General features: G+C 29.2%; 1 pseudogene; it reads right to left on the bottom strand.

Moving 5' to 3' along the window:
* Positions 1-16543: 16543 nt before the first annotated feature.
* Positions 16544-18181, bottom strand: LOC124926190 (annotated as a pseudogene).
* Between the last annotated feature and the right edge of the window lie 534 nt (positions 18182-18715).

Here is an 18715-nt window from a genome sequence, read left to right on the forward strand (position 1 = left end):
CAATCAAGAAATCGATTAACCATACATTATACCAAATTGTCAAAACTGAAATATAAAATTTCAATTCAAACTAGTAATTTAATATAGAGGATGATTGGAAGCTTAACAAGGATTGAAAAACACTCCTTAGAGCTTAGGGAAGTTTTAGGGATGCCTGAATCCAAGCTTTGAACCTTATACCGGATTTCTGAAAATCTAGAAGTTTTGAAGCTTTAATGGCAGATTTCTAAAATATTCTTATTGAGGGCTTACAATGTTATCTTTTGGCTTCAAAATTATCAAGAGAGCTATTTATAGCCTCCCGAAGTCGGTTGATCAGTCAAGTGGACACCCATGATGATGTTTTGCTTGTTCTTTCGGTCAATTGTCGGCATAAGTCATCATGGCGATCATAGGCTTAGGAGAAATGATCATTGCAATAGGGTGATCATTTTAGTTTTCGAATGGAGTTAAACCATGAAGAAATGACGGAATTCCATTTTTGAAAAATTAATCAAATATGGTTGTGGATGATTATTCATTGGCGTCGTGATGAAGACAACGATCTAGGGATGAAATTGTGTCGTTTTGGGCGATCATGTTTTAGCTAACGACTCTAGAGCGTGCGTTACCTGATCATGTGCTTCGCGGATGCAAACTCTTTTCTTTGTAGCGGGCGACGCGGGCAGCGCTAGGGATTGGAAGAAAATTCATCGCCTATCTGATGGCTCTAGTTCTTGCTGCAACCATTCTTTCGGGTTTCGACTACACTCAATTACATATTTAATTTTTATTTAAAACCTTAAGGGTTTATTTGAAAATGATTTTTCTTTCGCCCATTGACTTTATTTTTAAATAGTTAAAATACACAAAATATTTAAAATAAATATGACATTTATTTTGTCAATTGATTTTTTTATTATATATTTTTGGGTTTAATAAATGAATTATTTGGGATGAAATGGATATAGCATTCATCCTAAATTATTTATTTTATTCCTCTTGATTTATTTGAGATAAAATGAGTATAACATTTATCTCAAATTATTGTATTTATTTATTTGACCATTATCTTTAATTAATTTAGGATTTAATTATTACAATAATTAATCCAATTTAATTAGGTTTTGGCCTTGGGTTAATTTTATTTATTTTATTATTCCAAAATAATTATATTTAAATTTATAAACTGGGTGGGTAGAATTTTAGTGCTTACAAGGGATGACTATAGTATTTTCGAACTCGTCATTGGTTACTGATTCTCTCATCTTGTGTTTTTTCTCCTCTTCTCCTATTCCTTAATCAACCATCTCTGCATCTCCTATCCTTTCCGAACAGCTTCTAACATCACAATGAAGAACATATAAAGACGAATCCCATCTTTGATTTGTCAAATATAGAACTTCGTCGATAGTCCACTATTTCAGCTAATTCAAAAGCTGAAATGATCACCATACTACGGTGATCATTTCACCTACGATCATATGCTTCATTATGGCCTGATCGGGAAAGTTGAATCAAGAACATTCAAAACACCATGATGATTTTTTGACTAAATCCGATCAACTTGCTTCCCAAACCGACTTCAAGAGGCTATAAATAGCCTTCTTTGATGGTTCTGAAGAGAGGAGATCACCTCTCAAAAACTCTCGATTAGAAGATTTCAGAAATCCTCCATTAAAGCTCCAAGCTTCTAAATTTTTCGAAATTCTTAGGCCTTTAAACTCAGATTCAGACATCCTAAAAGCTTGCCTAAGGTCTAAGGAGTGTTCTTCAATCCTTGGTAAACTTCCAATCATCCTCTAATTCAATCTCCCAGTTTGAAATTGAAATTTTTATATTTTAGTTTTCATAACTTTGTATACTATTTGGTTGTTGGATTTCTTGATTGAAAAATGATCTAAGGATCATTTGTGAGTTATCCGTTGAAGCCAAACGCGATAAATCAATCTACAACAAAAAAAAAAACCCAAATTTGAATTTGGAAAAATCTAAAATCGGGTTTTTTTGTTTTTGAACTAATCCTCAAGAACATCAGTTTAGAAAGATTGCCAACATCTTTTTAATGATGTTGACATTTATTTGGATCATGTTTGATCCATCTCGATAATGTTTAATCAAAATAAATGAAAACTTTAAGTTATTGAATTGGTCAAAACAACGGCTAGTGTTCATGTTTTGGTATCAATCAATCATATGAAGTATAAGAAAACTATTGACAAACTCCTTACACTTTATTACAACTTTAAAACCAAAAATCTGATTTTAGTCTCTAAATTATTTTGATGAAATCATTTCAACTTATATATTTTAATAATTAGCTTATTTTAAATATAGACTAATATTTTAAACTATATGAAGTTTATCTTACTGATCACTAAATCACGATTCAGTAATAAAGAATAGACCCATTTATTTATATAATTTATTTATTTTGACATATAAATTATAAAATATTTTGCTTAAATGTATGAGTTATTGAAACAATGGTTCAAAAATGGTTAAATAAGTATATTATATAAAAGGTTAAATAAGTAATTTTTTTATAATTCATATATTCAAATAATTTTTTTATATTTTATATCTAGAATGAGTTAATTATAAAATTCTAAGATAACTAAAATAAAATAATTGTGAGTGGGTCAACTTATGTGTGAGTTTTGTTCACATAAACTAATATCTTTGATCCCAAATAATGATTTGGGTCTTAAAGTTAAATGTTTTGCGCAATTTGTAGCTACAAGTCTCAAAATGGTACTCACTCACTTACTTAAAGACGATAAAAAAAAGTCTTATTTATTGCTTCACATTATTAACTATTCTAAAAGTTAAAGACAATAAAAATACTTCTTTATAAATCTAGAGTACAGTTGTATTGAACTTTTGAATATAATTAAAATTTGATCTATCAGATTCTTTAAATTAATTTATTTTTTAGATTAAGAGAAATTCAAAAGTTACTAAGGTTATAAATAAACTTATAAACAACATACATTTTATAAATTTTTTATTTAAAAAATAATTTAACGTACTAGTCAGTTTCAATTGAGTCCCATTTTGATAAAAAAAATATAACTACCAGCTTTAATGACTAGTTTTAAAGTTGGAGTTGTAAATTATTTGGAAACAATCCAACTTGACCCCAAATCTTTATTTCGGTTAATATTTTATTATCAATCATTTTTTTTTAAATAATATTTTTTTATAATATTATAAATTTTAAATATTAAGAATATTTTAATCCAAATAAACCAAAATATATATAGGTTAAAAACTGTTTTTTGTTGAAACAAAAACCTTGAACAAATTTATTAAATCTAATTTTAAAAAAAATGCACAAACATTATAAATTTTGATGTATGCATATCACAAAGTTATATTTTATATAAACTAAACTAAAATTACAATTTTGTTTTTTACAAAAAAAAATTATTTGATCATATATATACCAATCTTTACACATAAAAATACTAATGAAAATAATTATAAAATAATATTATAATTGTTTCTTTTTTTCTTTAATTAAAATTTTATATAATTAAAATTTATATAATATATATTTTAATAAAATATTTAAAGTTTTTTTTAATTTAATCATAGTGTGTTATAAAAATATTTTAAAAATTAATTAACCAATTCATTGGGAAAGACACCCAATTTTAAAAAACATCCCTCTCATTCTATCTCATATCTTTTATTTGGTTTTGGATACATTATGTCCTCAATACTAATTTTCAGGTATATATTCAGTTTGCCTGAATAATTTGTGCTAAGTAATTACTGTGTTTCTCGTTGTATATGGGAAACAGACATCCGTTTATTCCTCGAAGCACAATCGGAGGAGACAAATCTGTTTTAAGGAAATTGTATTTGTACAAGGTTTGAAATTTTCTGTTCACGTTTTGAATTTGTACAAGGTTTTGAAATTTTCTGTTCACGTTTTGAGTTATTGGCCTAGAATTTAACATGTGTTTTTGTTTTAAATTGGATTTAGTTCTCTGAATTGGCTATGTTGATGCCATTAGGGTACGTATCTTATTTGCTGCTTTAGGCGATCGTTAGATTAGTTAACCACACAGATCCAGGTTCAGCGCTGAGTCTCTAAAACGAAAATCCCGATTCGAGCCATGACCTGCCGTTCGCGTACGTTTTGGGTCGGCCTGCTAATGTGGCATGGACGTTCTTGACCAAAACCAGACCATGGCATACTAGCCTGCCGAAAACTGAGCGGCTGTGACAACCGAGAAACCACGCGCCTGGCTGAAGACCCGACCGAGAGTTCCGCGTGCATCCACCCCCGCTCGTGATCCTATCGCCCGGTCCAGCCATCCACATATACATACCAAACAAAAATGCAAATTAGTCTATGCCTCTTAAAATTAAGTTACAACGAACATTAATGATTTTTGAAGTACTAAATAATTTTTAAGTACTAAATGACTTTTCAACGTACTAAATATATATATATTTTCAGTTTTTATGAATTTTAATTTATTTGAATATTTAATTTAAAGAGTTTCTACTGTAATTAAATAAAACAAATTTAAACGATACCCATCAAAATCCTTTTTTCACTTGTAATCAAACACGAATCATTTTTCCTAAATTTAAAATAAATTGTTTTGTATTAAGTAGTCTAAAACATATAGTTGGGCTAGCTAAGGTATTTCATTGCCATATTTTTTTTTTCTTTTTTATTCTTGAGTTCAGTTAGGGTTAAATTATGTGATTTGATTATGAATTGATTTATGAAGATTTTACAACCAATCGGTTAGTAAAGTGTTCAATAAAGCTGAATAAGACATCCAAGAGAAAATATTTTTTTTTATTATTAAAACAGAGTTCATGCAAAAATTGTAAAGTAGGGATTAATAATAATGATATATATTATTCAGAAATGGTAAGTCATTAATAAGTCACGACCATTCTCATCAAACTCTTTATAGAAAAATCATATTATTTATAAACAAAGGTTTTTGAACATTTCAAATCTTAATACATTTTCATCATTTAGCCTCAAATTGAAATTTTGAAACACTTTAGCTAATAACAATGTTGTTCAAAGACTAGAAAGAGTTTATTTGAAAAAGAATATAAAAAATTTCAAAGAATGTAAAAACAAAATGAAACAGCCTGAATATGCGTGCCTATTTCCTCGGTTTAAAAAATAACTATGCCAATTCTTTCTAGAACTTTCAATAATAATAAATTATTAAAATATATAAAAATTTAATAAAATATCAATAAAGAAAATATACTTTAAAATAAATGGCTATTTATTACAGACTTATAAATGTTGATATTAAACTATAAATACAATTAAAATATCTGTTCTCGGCCGGACTAGCTTTTGCATAATATGGTCGGTCGGTACGATGAATTCGAAGGTCGCCTCTTATCATTTTCCTTCTTCAAAACTGATCACGACGATTTTATCGTACGTACCGACACCGTTATACATGTTCGGCGATTACAATTATGTTGATGTCGGATCTTGCTTGTCCGATCGCGATCGGACTCGGCTATATTGAAGCGAACATTATGCACATACGAGAAGAAGGAAAGAGGAATTTATAGGGACGGTATCGAAGCAAAGATTGTCGTGTCAGATCTCCCAGAAATAGAGATCCTCTGTTTCTACCGGCGTTTTTCTGATTAAAAATTTCGTTACGGGTAAGGAAGGAATTCGTTGTTTAACAAAGATGGGTTATGGAAAAAGATAAGCGGCTTTATATTATTGTTGATTGTTGATTCAAGTTATGATTCCAGATTTTCCAAAAATTGTGATTGCATTGCATATAATATTCGAGTTGAGTCTTCGTGTTTTTTTCGTTTTTCTTGTTACGAATTGTGACACTTTGAATTAGATTTATTGATGTATGACAGTTTAATTTTCAACCGTTGCTTTTAATTTGTTAGGCGAGATGCTTTCGAGGTTGTTTATTCGCTCGCCCAGTTTCTAAATGTTTTCATCTGTGTTTTAGGATTTCGTCATTGTAATCAATGGAAGTCTTGCCAAGGAATTGAAGACTCTGTTAGATCACGATCTCAATTAAACTTTACATCGGTAAGTAACGTAACTCGAACAAAATTATATCGGTTCAATAGAAGGTTCAATAGAAGAGAAGATACAAAATGAAATAGTTTAGTAAGGAAGAACAAGAAGAAAAAGACCCAAATGGTGAATTGACATAAAAAAAAAGTATCGTGATAAGAGTTTTAAGTATTGATCCAGTCATTTAATATTTTTAAAATTTAAAATATTTTTTTTATTAATATTAAAAATCATAATTTAAGAGTTATATTGATTTAGTTATTTATTCTTGAGTAATGTTCAAGTTGTGTAATATTTTCTTCAATTAAAGAGGGGATTTTAATTTACTTTCTCCTTTTTTTATTTCTCTAGGTGTACATGTGTATTTATGTGTATGGATATTTTGGGTTGAACCATTCATTAGGAGAGTTGACAAGGAATTTATCAACAGAAAGATTGTGAATTCTGATAACAAACAATAGAGATCAATTTGTTCATAAAAATTTCGGTAGGTCTTAATCTTTTTTTATTGAGCGGTCTTTTATTTTCTTGGTACAAGCGTTAATGTATATTAAATCAAAATCACATACTATTGTTAGTGTGTAGTAGGTTTTTGCGATGAAATTGTAGAAATTGTCCATGGACCTGCTGTGAACCAATTCTCGCTTAAACAAATCTGATTCTTCCCTTTGGTAAGCTTGTTTATTTGTTTTTTCACTAGGTTCATTATACAATAGTAATTTTTGGAGAGGAAAAACTTAATAACTAATCAATCTAAGCAGATGATTGAAACTTCTGTTTTATCCCTTTGTAACAAAAAAAATTAATTTTACCTAATCGTTTAAGCACATATTGTATATCTATTAGAGTTTTTTAAGAAGATGTAAAGAGAAATTATGGATAATTAGTTAGATTAAATTATGTACTATTTTCATAAACCTCATATTATATATATTCATTTAAATTAGGTTTGATAATTATTTAAATATCTAACTATACATTTAATGTCCCTTTGGCCTATTATGAGGCAATATAATTTAAGCTATGATTCTGGATTTGAGAATAATACTTCATTTATGTAGCTTAGTTGTTTTTAGTCTTACCAGTAATATAATAAGACTGTATTGTTGTACTGCGTAGATAAAATTAAAAAATTTAAAAAAAGAATTGAGACTTCATTTCTACATATTTTTTCACTAATTGGTCTAGTTTTAAAAAAAAATCACATAAACCTATTTTGTTATTCGATGCGATTACAAACTCAAAGACCATTTGAAAATTATGAAACGATATTACTTAATTAATGTCGGCTCTATAATATCAAAATATTTTGACTTGTGATTTTAGACTTGAAAAATATGTTAAATATCAAATTATTAAATTATTATATTTGAGAATACTTCGTTTCTGCATATTCTCTTGACTTATTTTGAGACAATATCACTTAACTTGAGATTTTGGATTTAAAAGATTAAAATATTATGGTTGAGAATACTTCATATTTTTTTTTTATATTCTCCTGCTTCATTTTATTTGGTCTACTCTTTTCAAAAAACATCATTTAAGCCTATTTTTGTTATTTGATACGTTAAAAAAAATTCAAAATTTATGAGGCGAAATTACTTGATTATTGTTATTTGTCTATAATATTGAGACCATTATTTTGGACTTGAGAAATATATCAAGTATCAAATGATTATTACTATGATTTAAAATAATTCATTTTTGTATATTCTTTTGCCTATTATGAGGCAATATCACTAAATTTGTGATTTTAAATTTGAGAAGTGCTAAATATTAAAGGATTAAACCACTGCGATAGATGATACTTCATTTCTGCCTATCATCTTGTTTTGTGGTTTTAGTCTTAAAAGTAATATGATAAAATTGTATTGTTGCCTCCACGTGGATGGAAACACAAAAATTAAAAAAGAATAAGAACAATATCACTGTTGGTTTTATAGTGATTGGTATTTCGTGGCTTGTTGTTTGGGACTTAGATTTAGTTTGAAATTATAAAAGAATTATATTTGAGAATACTTCATTTCTGTATATTCTCTTAACTATTTAGTCTACTCTTTTCAAAAAGATCACATAAGCATATTTTGTTATTCGTTACGGTTACAAACTCAAACAACATTTTGAAAAATATGAAATGATATTACATAATTAATGGGTGCTCAATAATATCGAAATATTTTGGCTTGTAATTTTAGACTTGAAAAATATGTCAAAATCAAATGATTAAATCACCATGTTTGAGAATATTTCATTTCTGCATATTCTCTTGGCCTATTTTGAGACAATATTACTTAATTTGTGATTTTGGATTTGAGAAAATATTAATTATCAAATGATTAAATCATTATGGTTGAAAATAATTCATTTCTGCGTATTCTCTTATTTTATGTTTGTCTACTTTAAAAAAATATCATCATTTAAGCTTATTTTGTTTTTCGATGCGGTTACAAATAAAAAGAACATTTCAAAAATTATAAAACGATATTACTTGATTATTTTTATCTCTCTATAATATTGAAATTTTGTTAGTATTATTTTCTTAATTAGTGATTTTAGTTATAAAAATAATATGATAAGATGGAAATATAAAAGTCCAAAAAGAATGGAACAATATCACTTACTAATGTTTGTTTTATATTGATTGAGATTTTGTGGTTTGTTGTTTGAGACCTAGATTTAGTTTGAAATTATATAAGCATTATATATGAGAATACTTCGTTTCTGCATAGTCTCTTAACTAGTTGTTCTACTCTTTTCAAAAAGTTCACATAATCCTATTGTTATTCGTTTTGTTTACAAACTCAAACAATATTTTGAAAATTATGAAACGATGTTACATAATTAATGTTGGCTTTGTAATATCGAAATATTTTAGCTTGTGACTTTAGACTTAAAAAATATGTCAATGATCAAATGACTAAATCACTATGTTTGAGAATCCTAAATTTCTGCATATTCTCTTGCCCTATTTTAAGATAATATAGTCATATCTACAGAAAACATGTGTCATCCATACACCAAAGTCCATTTCTCTCTAATCTGAAATATACGATTCAACCAATCATTATTTTCTAGTGAATACTTGTTGAATGTCATGGACCATACTTCAAAAAAGTTTTTCTCTTCATCGAATTCATATACACATGTGGCGAAATCCTTAACAAACTCTCTAAACTCAAAAAAACACTACTCAAATTTATAGCGGTATTCTGATAAATATGCTAAATACACAATCGATTATGTGTTGTTGGCCATGTAGAAGCTAAGGCCTTTGTCATTGTTGCATCGATTATGTGTTGTTGGCCATGTAGAAGCTAAGGCCTTTGTCATTGTTGCATCTTGATCTGTAAAAACTGTTGTGGGTTTTCTCTCACCCATAGTCACAATAAATGTATCGAACAACCATTCAAACGTCAACAAACTTTCATCATACAATAAAGCAACACCAAAAACTATTGATTGCTTATGTTGATTAATACCTATAAATAATGCAAGTGGACGACCTTCATTGTTCTTCCTATATGTTGTATCAAAACAAACAACATCTCCAAAATTATAATAATCAGCTTTCATTTTTGCATCAGACCAAAAAATATTTTTATCAAATCATCCTCGTCAACATGAAGAGCATAATAAAAGCTACTATCACTAGATTGTTGTTTTTGCAAATATTTTAAAACACCTTCTGTGTCTCCAACCATCATACTTCTTGTTCTTTTCGAACACAAGTAATTTCTATAATCTTTAGGAATAAAACCTACAAACTGTTTCCCCTCCATTTGTCTCGCAATGATCATGAGATGCTTTTGGAGGAATTACGACGTTACTTGCCATTTCAATCTGTATTTTAGCTAAGGAATATATTATTCTATGGCTTCTATATAGGTGAGTCTTGTTTGAACTTGAAAGATGATAATTATACTCTTTTACAAATTGTACCACAATAAACACGTCACTTGTTCGGTTACAATAATTAATCCAATTAATCATTTAATTAGGTTTTGGCCTTGGGTTAATTTTATTTTTATTTTATTATTCGAAAATAATCAAAATAATTATATTTAAATTTATAAACTGGGTGGGTAGAATTTTAGTGCTTACAAGGGATGACTATAGTATTTTCGAACTCGTCCTTGGTTACCGATTCTCTCATCTTGTGTTTTTTCTCCTCTTCTCCTCTTCCTTAATCAACCATCTCTGCATTTCCTCTCCTTTCCGAACAGCTTCTAACATCACAATGAAGAACATATAAAGACGAATCCCATCTTTGATTTGTCAAATATAGAACTTCGTCGATAGTCCACTATTTCAGCTAATTCAAAAGCTGAAATGATCACCATACTACGGTGATCATTTCACCTACGATCATATGCTTCATTATGGCATGATCGGGCAAGTTGAATCAAGAACATTCAAAACACCATTGATGATTTTTGACTAAATCCGATCAACTTGTTTCCCAAACCGACTTCAAGAGGCTATAAATAGCCTTCTTTGATGGTTCTCAAGAGAGGAGATCACCTCTCAAAAACTCTCGATTAGAAGATTTCAGAAATCCTCCATTAAAGCTCCAAGCTTCTGAATTTTTCGAAATTCTTAGGCCTTAAAACTCAGATTCAGACATCCTAAAAGCTTGCCTAAGGTCTAAGGAGTGTTCTTCAATCCTTGGTAAACTTCCAATCATCCTCAATTTCAATTTCCTAGTTTGAAATTGAAATTTTTATATTTCAGTTTTCATAACTTTGTATACTACATGGTTGTTGGATTTCTTGATTGAAAAATGATCTAAGGATCATTTGTGAGTTATCCGTTGAAGCCAAACGCGATTAATCAATCTAAAACAAAAAAAACCCAAATTTGAATTTGGAAAAATCTAAAATCGGGTTTTTTTGTTTTTGAACTAATCCTCAAAAACATCAGTTTAGAAAGATTCCCAACATCTTTTTAATGATGTTGACATTTATTTGGATCATGTTTGATCCATCTCGATAATGTTTGATCAAAATAAATGAAAATTTTAAGTTATTGAATTGGTCAAAACAACGGCTAATGTTCATGTTTTGGTATCAATCAATAATATGAAGTATAAGAAAACTATTGACAAACTCCTTACACTTTATTACAACTTTAAAAACCAAAAACCCGATTTTAGTCCCTAAATTATTTTGATGAAATCATTTCAACTTATGTATTTTAATAATTAGCTTATTTTAAATATAGACTAATATTTTAAACTATATAAAGTTTATCTTACTGATCACTAAATCACGATTCAGTAATAAAGAATAGACCCATTTATTTATATAATTTATTTATTTTGACATATAAATTATAAAATATTTTGCTTAAATGTATGAGTTATTGAAACAATGGTTCAAAAATGGTTAAATAAGTATATTATATAAAAGGTTAAATAAGTAATTTTTTTATAATTCATATATTCAAATAATTTTTTTATATTTTATATTTTATATTTAGAATGAGTTAATTATAAAATTCTAAGATAACTAAAATAAAATAATTGTGAGTGGGTCAACTTATGTGTGAGTTTTGTTCACATAAACTAATATCTATGATCCCAAATAATGATTTGGGTCTTAAAGTTAAATGTTTTGCGCAATTTGTAGCTACAAGTCTCAAAATGGTACTCACTTACTTAAAGACGATAAAAAAGTCTTATTTATTGCTTCACATTATTAACTATTCTAAAAGTTAAAGACAATAAAAATACTTCTTTATAAATCTAGAGTACAGTTGTATTGAACTTTTGAATATAATTAAAATTTGATCTATCAGATTCTTTAAATTAATTTAATTTTTAGATTAAGAGAATTTCAAAAGTTACTAAGGTTATAAATAGACTTATAAACAACATATATTTTATAAATTTTTTATTTAAAAAATAATTTAACGTACTAGCCAGTTTCAATTGAGTCCCATTTTGTTAAAAAATATAACTACCAGCTTTATATGACTAGTTTTAAAGTTGGAGTTGTAAATTATTTGGAAACAATCCAACTTGACCCCAAATCTTTATTTCGGTTAATATTTTATTATCAATCATTTTTCTTAAAATAATATTTTTTTATAATATTATAAATTTTAAATATTAAGAATATTTTAATCCAAATAAACCAAAATATATATAAGTTAAAAACTGTTTTTTTTGTTGAAACAAAAACCTTGAACAAATTTATTAAATCTAATTTAAAAAAAAAAAATGCACAAACATTATAAATTTTAATGTATGCATATCACAAAGTTATATTTTATATGAACTAAACTAAAATTACAATTTTGTTTTATTACAAAAAAATTTATTTGATCATATATATACCAATCTTTATCTATATACACATAAAAATACTAATGAAAATAATTATAAAATAATATTATAATTATTTATAACTTTTTTTCTTTAATTAAAATTTTATATAATTAAAATTTTAATAATATATATTTTAATAAAATATTTAAAGTTTTTTTTTAATTTAATCATAGTGTGTTATAAAAATATTTTAAAAATTAATTAACCAATTCATTGGGAAAGACACCAAATTTTAAAAAAAACATCCCTCTCATTCTATCTCATATATTGTGTTTCTTGTTGTATCTGGGAAACAGACGTCCGTTTATTTCTCGAAGCACAATCGGAGGAGACGAATATGTTTTAAGGAAATTGTATTTGTACAAGCCTCGGTTTGAAATTTTCTGTTCACGTTTTGAGTTATTGGCATAGAATTTAACATGTGTTTTTGTTTTAAATTGGATTTAGTTCTCTGAATTCGCTATGTTGATGCCATTAGGGTACGTATCTTATTTGCTGCTTTAGGCGATCGTTAGATTAGTTAACCATTTAACCAGCATGCACAGATCCAGGTTCAGCGCTGAGTCTCCAAAACGAAAATCCCAATTCGAGCCGTGACCTGCCGTTCGCGTACGTTTTGGGTCGGCCTGCTAAATTGCTAATGTGGCATGGACGTTCTTGACCGATAAACCAGACCATGGCATACTAGCCCGCCGAAAACTGAGCGGCTGTGACAACCGAGAAACCACGCGCCTGGCTGAAGACCCGACCGAGAGTTCCGCGTGCATCCACCCCGCTCGTGATCCTATCGCCCGGTCCAGCCATCCACAGACAAAGCTCCGGTCGAACTCGCCTATTTGAAGGCTGTTAAGGTCTCGCTTGGCCTCTATACTTTTAGCAGAAATTTAATTTTGACTTTTTACTTATTTTATTTTTTTTCAAATAAATCCTAAAAATAATCATAATAAAAAAACTTATTAACAAAAATATTCAAAAATATATATAAAGGAAATAATATTTTGCCATGCCGGAATCTATTTTTTAAGTTTAACTTTGGTACTTTTTCAGTGTCCGGATCGGCTGTCCCATCAGATGTCTTCTTCAAAACACATCAAAATCATATAGAAAAATAAAATAGAAGAATTTTAACTGTGTTTTTAAGAAAGGGACATGTAGTGGGATAGTAGATTCGATCCCACTTTTTCATATATTATTTTTACAAGTTTATTTGTTACAAGTATTTTTAATATTTATGGTCTATTTACTCCTCTATATTATATGACATGTTTATGTGTGATTATAAACTCAATAAATTAATGATATCGGAATCGGAGAAATTTATTAATTTATCGATAAATTAACGTATAATTCATATATATCTGTATAAAATAAATAATTATACATACTAAACAAAAATGCAAATTAGTCTATGCTTCTTAAAATTACGTTAATTTTTGAAATACTAAATGAATTTTAAGTACTAAATGACTTTTCAACGTACTAAATATATATATTTTCAGTTTTTATGAATTGTTAATTTATCGAATATTTAATTTAAAGGTTTCTACTGTAATTTATCCCATGAAATCATTTTTTCAATTATAATCAAACACGAATCATTTTTCCTAAATTTAAAATAAATTGTTTTGTATTAACTAGTCTAAAACATATAGTTGGGCTTAGCGCCATATTTTTTTTCTTTTTTATTCTTGAGTTCAGTTAAGGTTAAATTATGTGATTTGATTATGAATTGATTTATGAAGATTTTACAACCAATCGGTTAGTAAAGTGTTCAATAAAGCTGAATAAGACATCCAAGAGATTTTTTTTTTATTATTATTAAAACAGAGTTCATGCAAAAATTGTGAAGTAGGGATTAATAATAATGATATATATTATTCAGAAATGGTAAGTCATTAATAAGTCACGACCATTCTCATCAAACTCTTCATAGAAAAATCATATTATTTATTAACAAAGGTTTTTGAACATTTCAAATCTTAATACATTTTCATCATTTAGCCTCAAATTGAAATTTTGAAATACTTTAGCTAATAACAATGTTGTTGAAAGACTAGAAAGAGTTTATTTGAAAAAGAATATAAAAAATTTCAAAGAAGGTAAAAACAAAATGAAACAGCCTGAATATGCGTGCCTAATTCCACGGTTTAAAAATTAACTATGCCAATTCTTTCTAGAACTTTCAATAATAATAAATTATTAAAATATATAAAAGTTTAATAAAATATCAATAAAAAAATATACTATAAAATAAATCCCTACAACAAACTTTTATCATACAATAAAGCACACCAAAAACTATTTAATACCTACAACTAATGTAAGTGGAGGACCCTCATTTTCATTGTTCTTCCAATATGTTGTATCAAAACAAACAACATCTTTAAAATTATAATAATTAGTTTTCATTTTTGCATCAGGCAAAAATATATTTGTTATCAAATTATCCTCTTCAACATGAAGAGCATAATAAAAGCTACTATCACTAGATTGTTGTTTTTGCAAATATTCTAAAACACCTCTTGTGTCTCCAACCATCATATTTCTTGTTCTTTTCGAACGCAAATAATTTCTGTAATCTTTAGAAATAAAACCTACAAACTGTTTCCCTTCTATTTGTCTCGTAATGATCATGAGATGCTTTTGGAGGGATTACGACGTCACTTGCCATTTCAATCTGTATTTTAGCTAAAAAATATATTTTTCTATGGCTTCTATGTAGGTGAGTCTTGTTTGAACTTGAAAGATGATGATTATTCTCTTTTACAAATTGCACTACAATAAATACGCCACTTGTTCGGTTACAGATCTTCATTTTAGCTTCACAACCCAATCTTGTTTCAGGCCGACTGTTATTCACACAAACCGATCGTTTATCTTTTTCCCTCTTACCTTGAGCACTACAACAAAAGACCCTATTCAATATTTTACGCAAATTATCACTATGACAACGAGATTTTCTTTGTCAAAACCTGTCCTCTTAGCATATGCCAAATAAAAGTCATACGCTTTTTTTTCAGTCTCAAACTCCAAACATAATTGTGGTACAAAGTCTTTTATGACAAATGAATCATTTTTATCCAAATCTATATCAAACAGAAAACAATATTATCATTCATACATTAAGGAAAAATCTCATTATTATATTCTAACATCTTTTGATAACATTAACATCATTTTTTGTACGGTCGTCATTTTTTTCGAAATTTAAACGCCTTCAGCTCGTAGATTCACCTTCCATTATATTAATACGATTCTGAAAAAATAAATACTTTATTGTTAAATACTCATATTCATTTAGAACAATTAAATGAATCATGTTCAAAACATGACTTGAACTCATTATTAGTATTAACAACATTAATAAAGAAAACTCTTTACGGTAGTAAGTTTTTAGTCCCCACAATTTATAATTAGTAAGTTTCTAGTCGGTCCCAATGTATAAAAATGTTATAAATATGACAAGGCTCACCAAATGAAGGTAACAATAAAAAAAAATATAAACGACTCTAGTCGATTATCACTGAACAAATGAAAAAATTGGAATAACCAAGCTTCTTTGTGGACAATAGTATTCAGAGTTCCTAATTTTAAAATATCAAATTTCGTTAAGATGATAAACCCTAATTTTTTTAAACAAATAAACCCTAATTTTTTCTGAAAATAAGATTTACTCGATGCTTAACTCGTGAAGACGTGTTCAACCCAAAATACTTTAGGATTCTGCATCCATTGTCGTGAAAATCTTGAATCTCTTGAAACTTTGCTAGAGATTTTGAAGATCTGGTACGTGAGATCCCTGTTTTTTTTCTATTCCTACTAATCGGCGCCCTTATAGATCAATAAGAGAGAGAGACAGAAATGAGAATTGAGAAATAAATCGTTAAAAATAAAATGTAAACGGAGTTAAAAATTTGATGGGTTAGCTAAAACCACGATGTTTTGATGTTTTGGAACAGAGTGGAACAAAATTTGGGACATAGTCCCCTTGAAAGAGTCTATCTTATAGCTGAGGTGCTTAAACTAAAGCTTCAAAGTTTCTTAGTAACCACTTAAATAGACATTCCTAATGTGGCATTATTATAATATATATTAATATATAAACCACCTTAAAGTAAATTTTATTTATTTTATTCTTCTATATAGGAATAAAATAGGTGGTATATATCCCATCCCACCACCCATTAATAATAAACTTTATTCCTATGTTATTCTTCCATAGGTAATAATAACACCATATTGAGGTATTTTTCCTGCTAGGGCATAATAATTTGTTGAATGACATTTCCAAGAGAAATATAAGATGCACCCCCTTGTGCTAGTGCAGTCCTGCTCTTCTCTTTCATATTCTTGACCCTTTCTCTTACCGGGCTTTCGGATTTCATCAGCTCCCTTATCCCCCTCTCCACCTCTTCTGCAGAAACAATCATTTTGACCTCATGACGATTCTTGCCAAAGCCAGTGCCTTCATAATCCAGCTTGATCTCCACAGCCAATCCCAATTCCCTCACCATTTGAAACGCGTTTAGTTGCTGCTCGGCGTATATCGGCCATGTCGCCACCGGCACACCGCACCATATGCTTTCAAGCAAAGAGTTCCATCCGCAGTGAGACACAAACCCACCAATCGCCCCGTGTGAAAGAACCGCCAGCTGCGGGACCCAACCTGTGATAACTATCCCCTGTTCCTTTGTTCTCTCCAGAAATCCCACCGGCAAAACCTCCTCGCAGCCGCCGAGTAATCTCCCGGAAACTTCCTTCCTCCTGATGGCCGCCGGATCGACCAGAGGAAACGGTATCCACTTTCTTCAAGACCATGAGCAATCTCTTTTATCTGTTTAATTTATCAATGTAATGTATGAAGGCACCCAAATTAACATAGCTTCTAATTGTATTATAGACAACAGTTAGAATTGATTATTTTATACCTGTTCGGCTTGGAACACTCCACGGGTTCCAAAGCAGAGAAACACCACCGACGACTGCGGTTGATGGTCTAGCCAGGCTATAACAGAATCGGATGATTCTGAATGTTCAGTGTCTTCGTTTTTGGTCTGGTTCAACATGGGTCCGACGGGATAGATAGGCGGAATGATATGGCTTGAAGTCGACGATCCCGGCGGAGCCGGCTGTGGCAAGAGAGAACGAAGCGCGTAAGGTTCAATGTCTACAAAGGTGTTGACTATAATCCCCTTGGCCTTTCTATACCCCCTTGCGTAGATGAGGAATCTAGTGCACCAGCATTGTGGGTCCATGAGTACGAATGGCAAGACGGATGGTGGGACTGATTTTTCGAAACTGGGAACAATCAAATCGGTTTTGGAATTTTCCAAGTCGGGTATTTGTTGAGCGTGGTTGTTGTGAAGATCCTGGAAGTGAAGCATTAGACCAAGGAAGGCGGCGTTGGATGTGAAGAAGATATAGGACTAGGAGGGAATAGAGAATTCGTCGGCGACGTCGATAATAGGAGTGCACAACATGTCAACAACGAATGCTGAGATCCTTGATGAGGATCCGGTCGCCGGCGCCGCTAGGATTTGAGCGACGGCGCGACGGACGTTTGGTTTGTGATGTTGGACGAGAAGATGGAGGAGGGTGCCGGTCGTGTTGTATTTCCAATCTGATGAAGGATCTAGGTGAGGGAGGAGTAGAAATTTGATGTTGCGATGATCATCGTTATTATTGATCATGAGTGAATCGATAAAGTTGGTGCTGACAGGGTCGATTGACATCTTAACGAGGAAGAATGTAATTTGAAGACGAACATCTCTATCTACCATGACCTTTGCTAGATCTAGGAGTTGAGCGATGTGACCCATCACCGGCGAAGGGAAGAACACTAACTCAAACTCAGACATCTTCTTCTTTCTTTCTTTTGATATTCATATCAAATATCTCATTATAATGATACCTATTTTTCAAATTTCAAATTTCAAATTTTTTATTTTTTAAGATAATTTATATATATTAATACACAACTAACAAAACATAACATAAAAAAAAAAACTTTAAGGAATTGTTTGATCTATGTTATTTGAATAGTTAACAAAATTATTTCAGAACAATCATGTTTATGTTTGATATAATATATAAAATATCTAGATTTTATGGATAAAAATATAAATAAAATAAATTTAATAAAAATTTATAATAATATGTATCAAATGTTTACAATTCTTAAAAAAATCACGAATAATATATTAAAATAAACACTTTAATTCCACGTTTTTTTCATTACAATAAAATAACGCATCTTTTTACATGTCTTATTACATATTTTTTCTCAATAAACTTCTCATTTCGTGACCTTAAACTTTTATTTTTGTTAATAATGAATATTTTTTAACATTTAT

Source organism: Impatiens glandulifera, chromosome 1 (genome assembly GCF_907164915.1).
Source record: "Impatiens glandulifera chromosome 1, dImpGla2.1, whole genome shotgun sequence".
Lineage (NCBI taxonomy): Eukaryota > Viridiplantae > Streptophyta > Magnoliopsida > Ericales > Balsaminaceae > Impatiens > Impatiens glandulifera.